Source organism: Narcine bancroftii, chromosome 1 (genome assembly GCF_036971445.1).
Source record: "Narcine bancroftii isolate sNarBan1 chromosome 1, sNarBan1.hap1, whole genome shotgun sequence".
Lineage (NCBI taxonomy): Eukaryota > Metazoa > Chordata > Chondrichthyes > Torpediniformes > Narcinidae > Narcine > Narcine bancroftii.
In genome coordinates this window covers 371,360,485-371,375,654 of record NC_091469.1, presented here as the reverse complement: position 1 = coordinate 371,375,654, position 15,170 = coordinate 371,360,485, and positions in this window count along the sequence as shown.

Below are 15,170 nucleotides of genomic sequence, written 5' to 3'. Positions count from 1 at the left end.
AGACCTCTTCCTGATGGCAGCAGCAAGAACAGAGTGTGTCCTGGGTGGCATGGATTCTTTTTTTATAATTTTTTTTTCATACTATGAACCATATTAACCAAAATACACAAAAACATTTCCCTCTTGAATATACACAGTGTCATTTTTTCCCCTTTTCCCCCCTCCCTTCCCTCGCTCCTTCCCACCCCTTTCCCAACCCATTAAATGTTCAACATATACAATACAATAAACCCATTAAACAATGTCATCACACAATGAAAATAAACAAGAAAATTGTGTCATCTACTTTTACACACTGGGTCAGTTCATTTTGTCTTCTCATTCTATCATTTTAGGGGGTGGAGGTCCGCGGTAGGCCCTCTCTGTTGAGTTCCATGTACGGTTCCCAAATTTGTTCAAATAATGTGACTTTGTTTTTTAAATTATATGTTAGTTTTTCCAATGGAATAGATTTATTAATTTCTATGTACCATTGCTGTACTCTCAGGCTCTCTTCTGATTTCCAGGTTGACATTATACATTTTTTTGCTGCAGCTAAGGCTATCATAATAAATATTTTTTGCACTTCATCCAGTTTGAAGCCTAATTCTTTACTTCTTATATTACTTAGAAGAAAGATCTCTGGATTTTTTGGTATGTTGCTTTTTGTGATTTTATTTAATACCTGATTTAGATCTTCCCAAAACTTTTCCACTTTCTCACATGCCCAAAAAAACCAGATTAGACCAAGATAGAGCTAGATAAAATAGGGGAGAAGGTACCAGAACATATACTTTATAAAAGGGATGAAAAACTGGTGCAATATAGAAGTTCACCAGTACTGCACCATTTACTCAACATTTGGAAGAAGATTCACTTAGAAAGGAAAAAAAAACAAATTACCAACTACCAAAATTATTATTGACACAAAATCAATTAATCCCTTTGCAATAGATAACCTTTCCTTTCGAGAATGGGAGAGAAAAGGGATTAAAAGAATAGAAAATTGTTTTTTGGGATATAATTTATTATCTTTTGAACAAATTAAGTACAAATATGGAATAACTCACGGTACAATATTTACATACCACCAACTGAAAATCTACTTAAAGGACAAATTGGGAAGCAGACTGAGATTACCAGAAGGAAGCAGCTTTTAATATGTGATTACAGACACAATGATAATTAAAAGGTTTATAACAAACATGTACATCAAGCTGCAAGAGAAATAGAATGATGAAATAAGCTGTAAACCCAAACAAAAGTGGGAACAAGATCTAAACATAAAGATAAAAAATGAAATATGGGAAAAGGTATGCTCTGGAACTATGAGGAAAACAATAAACATGAGATTATGCATGATACATTAAAATTATTTACACAGGCTATATATCACGTCCCAAAAGTTAAATAAATGGGACCCAACAGTATTAGATAGATGTTTACGCTGTAAGAAGGAAACGGGAACAACAGTACATGCAATTTGGGCATGTGAGAAAGTGGAAAAGTTTTGGGAAGATCTAAATCAGGTATTAAATAAAATCACAAAAAGCAACATACCAAAAAATCCGGCGGCATGGATTCTTGACAGCAGCATTTGATGTAGATTTTCTCGATGGGAGAGAGAGCTTTGTCTGTGATGTACTTGGCTGTGACCACACCTTTTGCAGGGCTTTCAACTCAGAGGTATTGGTGCCTCCATACCAGGCCATGATACAGCCAGTCATCACATTTGCACTACACATCTATAGAAGTTTCCCAAGGTTTCGACGTCATACCAAATCTCCACAAACTCCTGAGAAAGTAGAGGCTTTCTTCATGATTACATTTGTTGGATCCAGGAAAAGTCAAATCCTCTGAAATAGTGACTCACAGGAATTTAAATTTGCTCTCTATGTCTGACCCCCCCCAGTGATCATTGGATTATACACCTCTGGTTTTCCCCTTCTAAACTCCACAATCGGCTCCTTGGTTTTGGTGACATTGAGTGCAAGGTTGTTGTTAGTAATATCATTCAGCCAAGTTTTCAATCACCCTCCTATATGTTGACTCATCACTCCTTTTTTATACAGCCGACTACCGTGGTATCGTCTGAAAATTTGTACATGGTGTAATTGTCGAACAAAGCCACACAGTCATAAGTGAATTATATTCTAGGACAAAATTATGGTTTATATGAAAGTTAACAATTAGATAAATGGACAGAAACTGGAGCTAAGAATAAGATCATATCAGACATGATTTTATTGAAAGCAGAGCTGGGTTGAGAGTTGATATTCATGCTCCTATTTTGCAGGTTCTTATGAGAGGGTCTTGCACATATGTTTGTCAATTAACAAGAGTTAATAGCCCTCCTGTCCTCCCCCATCTATTCATAACCATAGACATCCCCCTCAACCTCAGTACATAACAGCAGAACAGTGGTACTGTGAGTAGTTTGGCAGTGACCTGGGTTCAATTCTGACCTGCAGTTCAGTCTGAGGAAAGCATGTCTAATTTTGGCAGGATGACTCCTGATGAAGGCTTAAGGCATGAAATATTGACTGTCTATTTATTGTCAATGGTGCCTGCCCTGGTGAGTTCTTCCAGCATTTTGCATGCTGTTCCAATTTTGCAGCATCTGCAGTGTTTCTTGTTATGCTCCATTCCTTCTGTTCCTTCTCTTCTTAAAATGGTAATGTGTTTGATGGTCATAATTGTTCATTCACATTTTTAAATAGAATAGAATTAGAGCATTTGATTTCTAAAACATCAGGAGATACATAGAGTTGCCTGTGGTAACATGTAATTTGACTTAATTTGTGCAGTGAAATATGAAAGTCTACAGATACTGTGATTGTAATAAAAACATAGAAATGCTGGAGGAAGTCAGCCCATCTTGTAGCTTCCATGGGAGGGAAAGTCATTTTTGGTCTGAGCCACTCTTCAGGTACAAGCAGAAAGCACACAGGTGTCTGAACATGGTAGAGACTATGGTGGAAAATTTTACAGGCAAATAGTTCATTTTATTCTTCTTGTGTTCTCGCCTGTTCACACCAAAGTATATGGTTTGGTTGAGGCCTAGTACATTGCAGTTCAGCCTATTCTTTAATTTTCCTTGGTCTCTGTTGGTCGTAGTCAACCATGGGTACTGTGTCTCCGGTAGTCACTGTGGAGTGGCGTCTCCAGGATTCAAGCCAGGGCCGAGGTGATATAGAGATCCATCTGTTCCCATACAGTAGGAACATCCCCCCACCCCAGCTAATGACAGGTCCAAAAGAAAATCTAAGGTCCATACAGTTTAGTGCCAGCAGCATCACAGGAGTTGCTGAGCTGGTGTTGAATACAGCAGTCAGCTGTCTTCGGGACTCCAACTCCAGATTTTTCCTTGGTTCTCTTCCAAAGCCTTTCCCATGAGCAGCTATAGCCACAAGACAGTGGAGGTTTGAAATTGGAGTTTTCCCTCTCCTAGGAAAGTTACTATCCATGGTTGACAAACCACATATGCTTGGAGAAACTGGTTTCAAGGCACTAGTGGCCTGCCTTTGCCCATTCCCCTGTCAGTGAAAACAGCTCCACCAGGCTGCAGTGAACTGAGATCACCCAGCACATCGAGTGGCAGTGAAGGATTGTACCCCGCACAAGACCAGATAGGACCTGAGTCAAACCTACCACATCACATAGTGAAGCCACCCACTCGACAGGTGAGAATAAACACCAGAAAAAGCCCAAAGGGCGTAGTCTCCGTACGATGGGCACCCACTCGATCAGAGTCCAAGAGTAAGGCCTGCCAGAGAGCAGAGCCCTCAACCAGTGATGAAATTGTAAGTTGTCTGGACAAATTTGAGGAAATGGTGACGAACATGGTGAGTAAGTTTCCTACAGGGGGAGAACATTTATGATTATGCATGGGAAGATAATTAAAGGGCCAGTAATGGAGGCCAAGTCACCCAAATCCCCATACACTGCTCAGACCAGTCAGGATGAGAGCCATATACCAACTACTGCCACAAAGTTTGCAGTACCAAAGGGTATCGGCCAGCCGCTAAGGATGATATTACAGGGTCAATAACTTTTCTGGTATCGAATGCTTTTCAGGAGATGGTACTAGAAAAATCCATCAAGAAGTACCTCTGCCGTTGTTTGATAAAAATATGATAGATATGTTAATTGTGCTGCTCTATAATAATTTTTAAAGTTTGGTAGCTGCAAACCACCTTATTTGTACCATTCTGTTAATTTATCTAGCGCTATCCTCAGTTTCCCCCCTTTCCATAAGAATTTCCTTATTATTCTCTTTAGTTCATTGAAGAATCTCTCTGTTAAGGAAATTGGTAACAATTGAAATAAGTATTGTATCCTTGGGAAGATATTCATTTTAATGCAATTTACCCTCCCTATCCAGTGTTACTGGTAATTATTTCCAATGTTCTAAGTCATCTTGTAATTTCTTCATTAATGGCTGATAATTTAATTTGTATAGGTGGCCTAAGTTATTATCTAATCTAATAACTCGGTATCGGATTGTTTGTGTTTGCCATTTAAATGGTGATTCTTTTCTAAACTTTGTGTAATCTTCATTATTATTGGCATTGCATCAATTTTATTTGCATTGATCTTGTACCCCAATATTTCTCCATATTCCTTCAATTTCTTATGTAATTCTTTTATTGATATTTCTGGTTCTGTTAAGTATACTATGATGTCATCTGCAAATAAACTGATTTTATATTCCTTCTCCTTTATTTTTATCCCTTTTATTTTATTTTCTGTTCTTATCAGTTCTGCCAATCGTTCTATTGCTAAAGCGAACAGTGAGGGAGATAGTGGACATCCCTGCCTAGTTGACCTGCTTAATTTAAATTGGTTCGATATATATCCATTTACTGTCACCTTCGCCAAAGGCCCCTTATATAATGCTTTAATCCAATTAATATATATCTCTGGTAGGTTGAACCTCTGTAATACTTTGAATAAATAATTCCATTCTACCCTGTCAAAGGCTTTCTCTGCGTCTAAAGCAACAGCCACTGTTGCTTTCTTATTTCCTTGAACTGCATGGATTAAGTTAATGAACTTACACACATTGTCCGTTGTTCATCTTTTCTTAATAAATCCAGTTTGATCTAGTTTTACTATTTTTGGTATACAGTTGGCCAATCTGTTTGCTAATAGTTTTGCTATTATCCTATAATCTGAGTTAAGTAGACAAAAAGGGAAAAACCAGATTGAACCAAGATAGAGCTAGATAAAATAGGGGAGAAGGTACCAGAACATATAATTTATAAGAGGGATGAAAAACTGGTGCAATATAGAAGTTCACCAGTACTGCACCATTTACTCAACATTTGGAAGAAGATTCATGTAGAAAGGAAAAAAAAACAAATTACCAACTACCAAAATTATTATTGACACAAAATCAATTAATCCCTTTTGCAATAGATAACCTTTTCTTTCGAGAATGGGAGAGAAAAGGAATTAAAAGAGTAGAAATTTGTTTTTTGGGAAATGTATTATCATTTGGACAAATGAAGTACAAATATGGAATAACTCATGGTACAATGTTTGCATACCACCAACTGAAAACCTACTTAAAGGACAAATTTGGAAGCAGACTGAGATTACCAGAAGGAAGCAGCTTTGAATATGTGATTACAGACACAATGATAATTAAAATATTTATAACTAACATGTACATCAAGCTGCAAGAGAAAGAAAATGATGAAATAAGTTATAAACCCAAACAAAAGTGGGAACAAGATCTAAACATAAAGATAAAAAATGAAATATGGGAAAAGTTATGCTCCAGAACTATGAGAAATATAATTAATATGAGATTACGCATGATACAATATAATTGGTTACACAGGCTATATACCACGCCCCAAAAGTTAAATAAATGGGATCCAACAGTATCAGACTGTAAAAAGGAAACGGGAACAACAGTACATGCAATTTGGGCATGTGAGAAAGTGAAAAAGTTTTGGAAAGATTTAAATCAGGTATTAAATAAAATCACAAAAAGCAACATACCAAAAAATCCAGAGATCTTTCTTCTAAATAATATAAGAAGTAAAGAATTAGGCCTCAAACTGGATGAAGCGCAAAAAATATTTATTATGATAGCCTTAGCTGCAGCAAAAAAATGTATAATGTCAACTTGGAAATCAGAAGAGAGCCTGAGAGTCCAGCAATGGTACATGGAAATGAATAAATGTATTCCATTGGAAAAAATAACATAATTTAAAAAATAAAGTCACATTATTTGAACAAATTTGGGAACCGTACATGGAACACAACAGAGGGGGCCTACCGCGGACCTCCACCCCCTAAAATGATAGAATGAGAAGACAAAATGAACTGATCCAGTGTGTAAAAGTAGATGACACAATTTTCTTGTTTATTTTCATTGTGTGATGACATTGTTTAATAGGTTTATTGTATTGTATATGTTGAACAATTTATGAGTTTGGAGGGGGGTGGGAAGGAGGGAAAAAAATGAAGAAAATGACACTGTGTATATTCAAGAGGGAAATGTTTGTGTGTATTTTGATTAATATGGTTTATAGTGTGAAAAATAAAAAAAATTTAAAAAGTAGTACCCCTGTCCTATTAACTGCCCTCTGTTGGAGGTGCCTAAGGTAAACGTCGTGATATGGGACAATTTGAAGGTACCCACAAGGTAAAAAGACATGAAATTGCAAAGACTACAGAGGTCACTGGCTAAAGGTATCACTGCATTTGCACAAACACTCTCACATGACCCAACAAGACGCTCTTGGCTGTAATCCCATGCAAACTATGAACTGAATGCCTTCAGAAAGGAGCTGATTAAACTAAATGTAAGATATATTCATTTGTGCAGACCATCTAATCCTGTAACAAAATTTTTATTTGGTGATGATCTCAGAAAACAGGTGGTCAGAGGTCACCGCACACAGGCAAGAGAACCTGTTACGTTTCACCCCTATAACAGGTATGCAGCGGAATTTAAGCAGGTTATCCAAGGTGATTTTCCACTGCAAGCGGCAACAGCCAGCATGCCTTTTTTATGGCAACGTCCTCCATGGAGACGGCAGCTGCAGAATTTTCCTGCTCAAAGTGCCGCAGAGGTAGGCTCAGAATGCACCAGACCGCAGACAAGGCGGGTCGAGGAAGTGAAAGCTACACAATTACAGTTGAGTACACTTGATAATTATAAGGTTGGTGGTCGATTAACGATATTCTATGATAGATTATGTATTATTACCACTGATGTTTCTATTCTGCAAACAGTGAAGGGGTATAAAATCAAATTTGATGCACAGAAATCCCCTCCGAGAAGGAGGAATGGTTTATATACATATATACGCAGACCACAACTGACGGAGGTTATACATGCCAAGATCACGACATTAAAAAAAAACATTATTGAATGTGATAGCCATGAAAAACATGAGTTTGTATCATACATCTTCACACGACCCAAAAGAAGTGGCGGCACTAGAGTGATACCGGATCTATCAGATCTTAATGAATATGTCTTGTACAGGCATTTGAAAATGGATAACATATATTCTGTGATGCCAATGTTACATAAGGGCTATTACATGGCACTGATAGATTTGCAAGACGCATAGTATTTGGTTGCAATTTGTCCACAGTACAGGAAGTTCTTGAAATTTTCCTGGAAGGTTGTATAAGGCTTTGCTGAATGGGCTGAGGTCGGCGCCCAGGGAATTTACCAAATTACTGAAGCCGGTGTTTGCAAGGCTCAGGAAAGAGGGGCGCATGGTAGTGGATTACCTTGACGATACCCTTAATGGGGAAAGATCGTTCAAGGAAACAAAAAAGGCAGGAGCAGCCACCTTGGGATTATTAAGCCATGTGGGGTTTCTTATACATCCTGAGAAATCAGTGTTGGTGCCAACTAAAGATGTTAAAATTCCTTGGCTTCATTATTGATACAGAGGATATGGAAATTACCCTGCCAAAGGATAAAGTGGCAGCCTGCAGAGGGCTCATGACAGAGTGTCATCTCTCCATAAGAAAGGTGGCCAAGTTGATCGAGAAACTGGTGGCGGCTTTCCCGGCGGTACAATAAGGTCTGCTAAATTATAGGTTCCTGGAAAGGGACAAAATATCAGCTCTTAAGGCAGCTAGGGGACATTTTGACAGGTCCATGAGGCTAACAAGTGAGGCCAGATCCAACCAGGTATGGTGGATTGACCATATCTCGTACGCTTACATGAGGATCGAGCTCAGAAAGGTGGACCTGGAGATCAGGTCTGAAGCTAATGGTGAAGGTTGGAGAGCCATGAATCTAAAGGTCTCTGCTGGAAGCAGGTGGACAGACAGAGAGCTCAGGGAGGCCGCTAAATCAGGCATTAATAATTTAGAAATTCTGGTTGGTTTTTTAAGCAATTGTCTTTCTGTTCAAGGGAAGCTGACATTCATGTACTGCTGAGGTTGGATAACACTTCAGCAGTGGCCTTCCTCAATAATTTGGGAGGTCTCAAATCTCCTTCCTGTAACAAGTTAGCAATTGAGGCTTGGCACTGGTGCATTCAAGTAAACATTTTGGTTATTGCTGCCTACCTGCCTGGTCGGATAAACACACAGGCAGACCTGATGTCCAGAAAAATCAATGATAGCACTGAGTGGACTCTGGGTAAGAAATATTTTAAACTACTAGCAGACACCTTTGTCATGTCAGAGATAGATTTGTTTGCATCCAGGCTTAATGCACAGGTTCTGAGGTTTGTGACCTGGCTGCCGGATTCCCAAGCAGAGGCCTAGACTGGTGAAAATATAACTTTTATGCATTCCCACCCCCCCCACCCCCCCATTTGCCTTGGTGGCAAAGTGCCTGAATAAGATACAGGAAGACTGTACCTCGGGATTGCTGGTCATTCCTAATTGGCCTTCTCAATTTTGGTTCCCCGTACTCCTTAGGCTTATGATGGAAAGTCTGTTGGTATTCACAAAAAAACAAAGGTCTGCTAATCCAACTGGTGTCAAAGATATCTCATCCATTGTCTCATTTAAGTCTGTTAGGTTGCAGGATCAGAGAACGAGGACCAACATAAATGCTCTGCAGCCTAGAACTATAGATGTCCTGCGGGCATCTTGGAGAAAGTCTACACAAAAACAATATGCTTCCTATGTGGGGAAATGGAAAAAACACTGTGCCTAAATGAACAGTCAGCCTCTATCTGAGGCAGACTGAGTTTTCTAACCAGTATGTTTTATGTGCAGGGGGCCAGTTACAGTGCGGTGAATACAGCAAAGAGTGCACTGGCTGCTTTTTTTTTTAAAAATTTTTATTTTTCACACTATAAATCACATTAACCATAGTACACACTTTTTCCTTTTCACACATATACAGTGCTATTTTCTCCCCCCCCCCTCCCTCCTCCCATCCCACCCTCCCTACCTCCCCCCTCCCGTTCATTTAAGGTATAAAATCTAGGATACATTAAACCAGTCAGACAATGTTGTCATTCAATAAAAATGCACCAGAAATTCCACTGAGTCCATTCTTTTCATTTCCTTTTCCTTCCGTTAACTTAGGTAGTGATTGTCCCCGGTAGGTTTTCGCTATTGTGTTTAATGTAAGGCTCCCATATTTGTTCGAATATTTCAATATTATTTCTTAAACTATATGTTATTTTTTCTAATGGAATACATTTATTCATTTCTATATACCATTGTTGTATTTTCAAATTATCTTCCAATTTCCAGGTTGACATAATACATTTTTTTGCTACGGCTAGAGCTATCTTAACAAATCTTTTTTGTGCATCCTCCAAATCAATTCCAAATTCTTTGTTTTTTATGTTACTTAGGAGGAAGATCTCTGGATTCTTTGGTATATTGTTTTCTGTTATTTTATTTAATATCTGATTTAGATCTTCCCAAAATTTTTCTACTTTCTCACATGTCCAGATTGCATGAATTGTTGTTCCCATTTCTTTTTGACATCGAAAACATCTATCATCCAGAATTCTGAGCATGAGATGATGAACCACCACCTGATCAAAACATTCATGAGTCATCTGGTACGCAGATATAAAGAAATTTGGGACATAAAGATTGTTTAGGACTATTTAAGGCTATTGTCACCAACTTCCAGTTTGGACTTGCGTAGTCTGTCCCATAAGCTGACAATGCTAGTGGTCTTGACATTGGCCCAGAGGGTACAAACTTTGTCTTGCATTCATATGGACTATATCCATTGGGAGGAGAACTGTATAAGCATTCAAGTTACAGACATTTTGAAACATAACAAGCAAGGGAGAATATGGACAGAATTTTCATTGTATGCATACAGAGAAGATGAAAGATTATGTGTGTTGGATTGTTTAAAAAGATACATTGTATGTACAAAACTGTGATAGTACAGATCTATCACCAATGTATATAGTGTATATAGTTACAGTATCTAGACTGTGCTTACAGTGATTGGCTGAGAGCTAAGCCACGCCTACTGTCTGGGCCTTAAAGGGTTGTGTCCCTAGCCAGGTCGGATCATTCCGGACTGGTCGGCCACCTGTGAAGAGCTCCTGTCTTTTGCTAATAAAAGCCTTGGTTTGGATCAACAAGTCTTTGATTCTTTCGACGAGCTCTACAATTTTATTAGCAAAAAGAATTTTGTTTGAAAGGGATGGAGCGTCTAACTCGGCCAGAAAAACTTGATATCGACCCACAGTCAGCTACAGCCTTCAAAGCCTTTAAATTCTGGCTGCTGAACTTTGAAAACTTCCTGAGATTCATTCAGGTAGAGGGGGATAACCAGCGTCTAACAGCATTGCTGTCTATGGTGTCTTTGAGAATCTACAAGAACATCCAGGATGAGACCACATACACCGCAGCCATAGAGGTACTGAAAGAACTGTATGATCAACCGGTGGACAGAGTTCATGCCCGGCTCGTGCTTGTGTCGAGGAAGCAACAGCCCGGTGAGTCCAGCAGGGCATATTTACAAGTATTAAAGGCGTTGGGCAAGGACTGTAACTGTGTGGACAAAACTGCTGCCGAGATCACAAACGATCTCATCCGGGATGCCTATGTGGCCGGGCTCCGATCGAACGAAGAGAGGCTGCGCTTGTTCGAACAAGGGGTAGAAAAACTAGAGGACGTGGCCCGGATTGCAATCACAATGGAGGATGCAGCCTTAAAGTCCACCGAGTTCTCTAGGGACTGGACCCCTCGTTCTGATGTGAGTAGAGTGCCTTTCTACCCTACCACCCCCCGAGATACTGACGGCCTGTCGGCTGCTGCTACTCTTCCCCCTGCGAACCCAAAATGTTATTTCTGCGGGAGGGACAAGCACAGCAGGTCCCAGTGCCCAGCAAGAAAAGCCAGGTGCCAGAAGTGCCTTAAAAAGGGCCACTTTGCTGCAGTCTGTAGGTCTAAAATGGCCGCCAGCAAACACAGTTCCTCCTGTGAAGCCTAATCGCCACTATCCCATTCAAACTCTTCTTTCCCAGAGCTCTCGTCCAATGAGAACGAGGGCTCCCCTGCACGGCAACGCCTGACGTCATGGAGACGCCGAACCCGGAAGGGGCAGCCCATCCTCGCAACATGATGTTGGCCCGCCTCTCGCCCCCGTGCGGAACACTCGACCCGGCCTCGGTCCCGACTGTGGCAACCGCTACTGCTGCCGCCGCCACAACCACCCCCCGGGCCGACGCTACCACTGCTGCTGCCGCCACCACAGCTTTCCCCGCGGCCAATGCTACTGCTGCTGCTGCCCACTCCCCGTCTGCCGCTGCCTACGCCACCGCCAATGCAGCCACCACGACCGACTGGGGGCCTGCCGCGGCCAACCAGGTACTCACCCTAGCGTCCATCGCTGACGACCGCCGCCCTACCCACCGTCAACCGCGAGCAACTACAAACCCCACTACTTACCTTTCACCCGCCGACGCCGCCACAACAGCACTTCCAGGAGGTCCTCCAACCTGCTCCTCCAGCATTGACTACGTCTATTACATCATCCCGTTGCGTGACATCATCATGCAGAACTCCCCTGTCAACTGACAGTTTTATCCAGCCAGATCTGGCCCTCCGTTGGGGACTTGACATTTTCCCCACTACCCAGAGGATCACATTAGCAACGGTGTCCCTACACTTTGGGGTCCCCACGCCCCCCTCTCCGTCTGCCATCGCCCCACCCCCGAAGCACCTGAGCAACCCGCCCCCGTGCCCCGGGGCCAATCCTGCAGCATTTCCACACTCCGGATTGCCCCGCCAGCACTCTTTGCAAACCTCACCCCTGGCTGGAAGCCTGTGGCCACCAAAAGTCGGCAATATAGTTACGAAAACAGGCAATTCATTAGGAGTGAGGTGCGTAGATTGCTGTACGAGGGCATCATCGAACCCAGTTCAAGTCCCTGGAGAGTCCAGGTGGTGGTTGTCAAGAACGGGGAAAAGCTATAGCCAGACCATTAACCGCTTCACGCTCCTGGATGCGTACCCCCTGCCACGCATCACAGATGTGGTGAACCAGATCACCCAATACCGCATATTCTCCACCATTGACCTACGTTCGGCCTACCACCAGCTCCCGATCCGCTGTGAGGACCGACCATTCACGGCCTTCGAAGCGAATGGGCGGCTATATCAATTTCTCAGGGTACCATTCGGGGTCACAAATGGTGTCGCGGTCTTCCAACGGGAAATGGACTGGATGGTGGACCAGAACGGGCTAACCGCTACCTTCCCGTATCTGGACAATATCACCATCTGCGGCCATGACACGCAGGACCACAACGCCAACCTAGACAAATTTCTTCAAACTGCCTGTCGGTTGAACCTGACTTACAATTTGGACAAGTGTGTCTTCCGGACCACACGACTCACGATTCTAGGTTGCGTAGTGGAGAACGGGATAGTCATGCCAGATCCTGACCGCATGCGTCCCCTAATGGACTTACCCACCCATACCCAGAAAGCCCTCAAACGCTGCACGCAATCGATGAGTCTGTCCCGTTTCAAGTCGAGAGCGATGCATCCGACTTCGCCCTGGCAGCCACCTTGAAGCAGGCCGGTCGGCCTGTAGCCTTCTTCTCCAGAACCCTCCAGGGTCCAGAGAGTAGACACTCCTCGATTGAGAAGGAGGCCCAGACCATAGTTGAAGCGGTGCATCGTTGGAGACATTACCTCGCTGGGAGACGCTTTACACTGTTGACTGATCAACGCGCGGTCTCCTTCATGTTCAGCAACACCCAGCGTGGTAAGATAAAAAACGACAAAATTGCCAGATGGAGAATCGAACTCTCCACCTTTAACTATGACATCCTATTGAGCCTGGTAAGCTCAATGACCCGCCTGACGCGCTCTCCAGGGGGACGTGCGCCAGCATACAGATGGACAGACTACAGAAACTCCATGAGGCACTCTGTCATCCAGGGGTCACTAGGTTTTCCCACTTTGTGAAGGCCGCAACCTACCCTACACAGTCGAGGAGATCTGCTCCATGACCCGAGCCTGTTCGGTGTGCGCTGAATGCAAGCCCCACTTCTTCCGTCCGGATAACTCCCACGTTATCAAAGCCACCCGCCCCTTCGAGTGTCTTAGCGTAGACTTTAAGGGGCCCCTACTGTCAACCAACCGTAATAACTACATCCTTACGGCCATCGACGAGTACTCCCGCTTCCCGTTCGCTGTGCCCTGCCCAGACACCACTGCCTCTTCAGTGATACAGGCCCTTCACAGTATTTTCACCATTTTCGGGTACCCCAATTCCATTCACAGTGATAGGGGGTCCTCATTCATGAGCGCAGAGCTACAACAGTACCTTCTGGAGTGTGGTATCGCTTCAAGCAGGACCACGAGCTATAACTCATGCGGTAACGGCCAGGTCGAGAGGGAGAATGCCACCATATGGAAAGCAGTTACACTGGCTCTCCGGTCTAAAGGTCTCCCCACCTCTCACTGGTAGGAGGTTCTCACTAGTGCCTTACACTCCATCCGCTCCCTCCTATGTACCACAACAAATGCCACCCCCCACAAAAGGATGTTCCTTTTCCCGAGGAAATCCGAATCAGGAACCACTGTACTGGCATGGCTCACCGTCCCTGGCCCCGTCCTTTTGCGATGCCATGTCCGGCACTCAGAGAACGACCCTTTGGTCGACCGAGTGACTCTACTCCACGTGAACCCGCATTACGCCTACGTTGAGTTCCCAGACGGGCGGGAGGACACTGTTTCGGTGCGGGACTTTGCTCAGGACGTGGTAGACCCAGCAAACCCCCCAACCCAACCTTCCCCAACTCTTTATTCCCCAGGCCCCGTGCCAACAGCACCCCAATGACTCGGGCCACCCTGCCGACAACACGACTGGAGAATTGAGCGAAGGGGCGGTTGCACCCGACGAGCCCGCTGGCGACACCACTCCAGCGACCCCAATCCCGGCACCACGGCGGTCACGCCGGATGGTCAGACCCCCTGACCGCTACAGTCCTTAACCTACCCCTTCCTTTCATTCTTTCCCTTGTTTTTTTGGGTTTTTTTTCCAGGGTCAGTTCTCCAAGAAGGGGAACTATCACCAATGTATATAGTGTATATAGTTACAGTATCTAGACTGTGCTTACAGCAATTGGCTGAGAGCTAAGCCAAGCCTACTGTCTGGGCCTTAAAGGGTTCTGTCCCTAGACAGGTCGGATCATTCCGGACTGGTCGGCCACCTGTGAAGAGCTCCTATCTTTTGCTAATAAAAGCCTTGGTTTGGATCAACAAATCTTTAATTCTTTCGACGAGCTCTACAAAAACATATTCTTTGGCTTGGCTTCGCAGACGAAGATTTATGGAGGGGTAAATGTCCATGTCAGCTGCAGGCTCGTTTGTGGCTGACAAGTTTGATGCGGGACAGGCAGACACAGTTGCAGTGGTTGCAGGGGAAAATTGGTTGGTTGGGGTTGGGTGTTGGGTTTTTCCTCCTTTGTCTTTTGTCAGTGAGGTGGGCTCTGCAGTCTTCTTCAAAGGAGGTTGCTGCCCGCCGAACTGTGAGGCGCCAAGATGCACGGTTTGAGGCGATATCAGCCCACTGGCGGTGGTCAATGTGGCAGGCACCAAGAGATTTCTTTAGGCAGTCCTTGTACCTCTTCTTTGGTGCACCTCTGTCACAGTGGAGAGCTCGCCATATAACACGATCTTGGGAAGGCGATGGTCCTCCATTCTGGAGACATGACCTACCCAGCGCAGTTGGATCTTCAGCAGCGTGGATT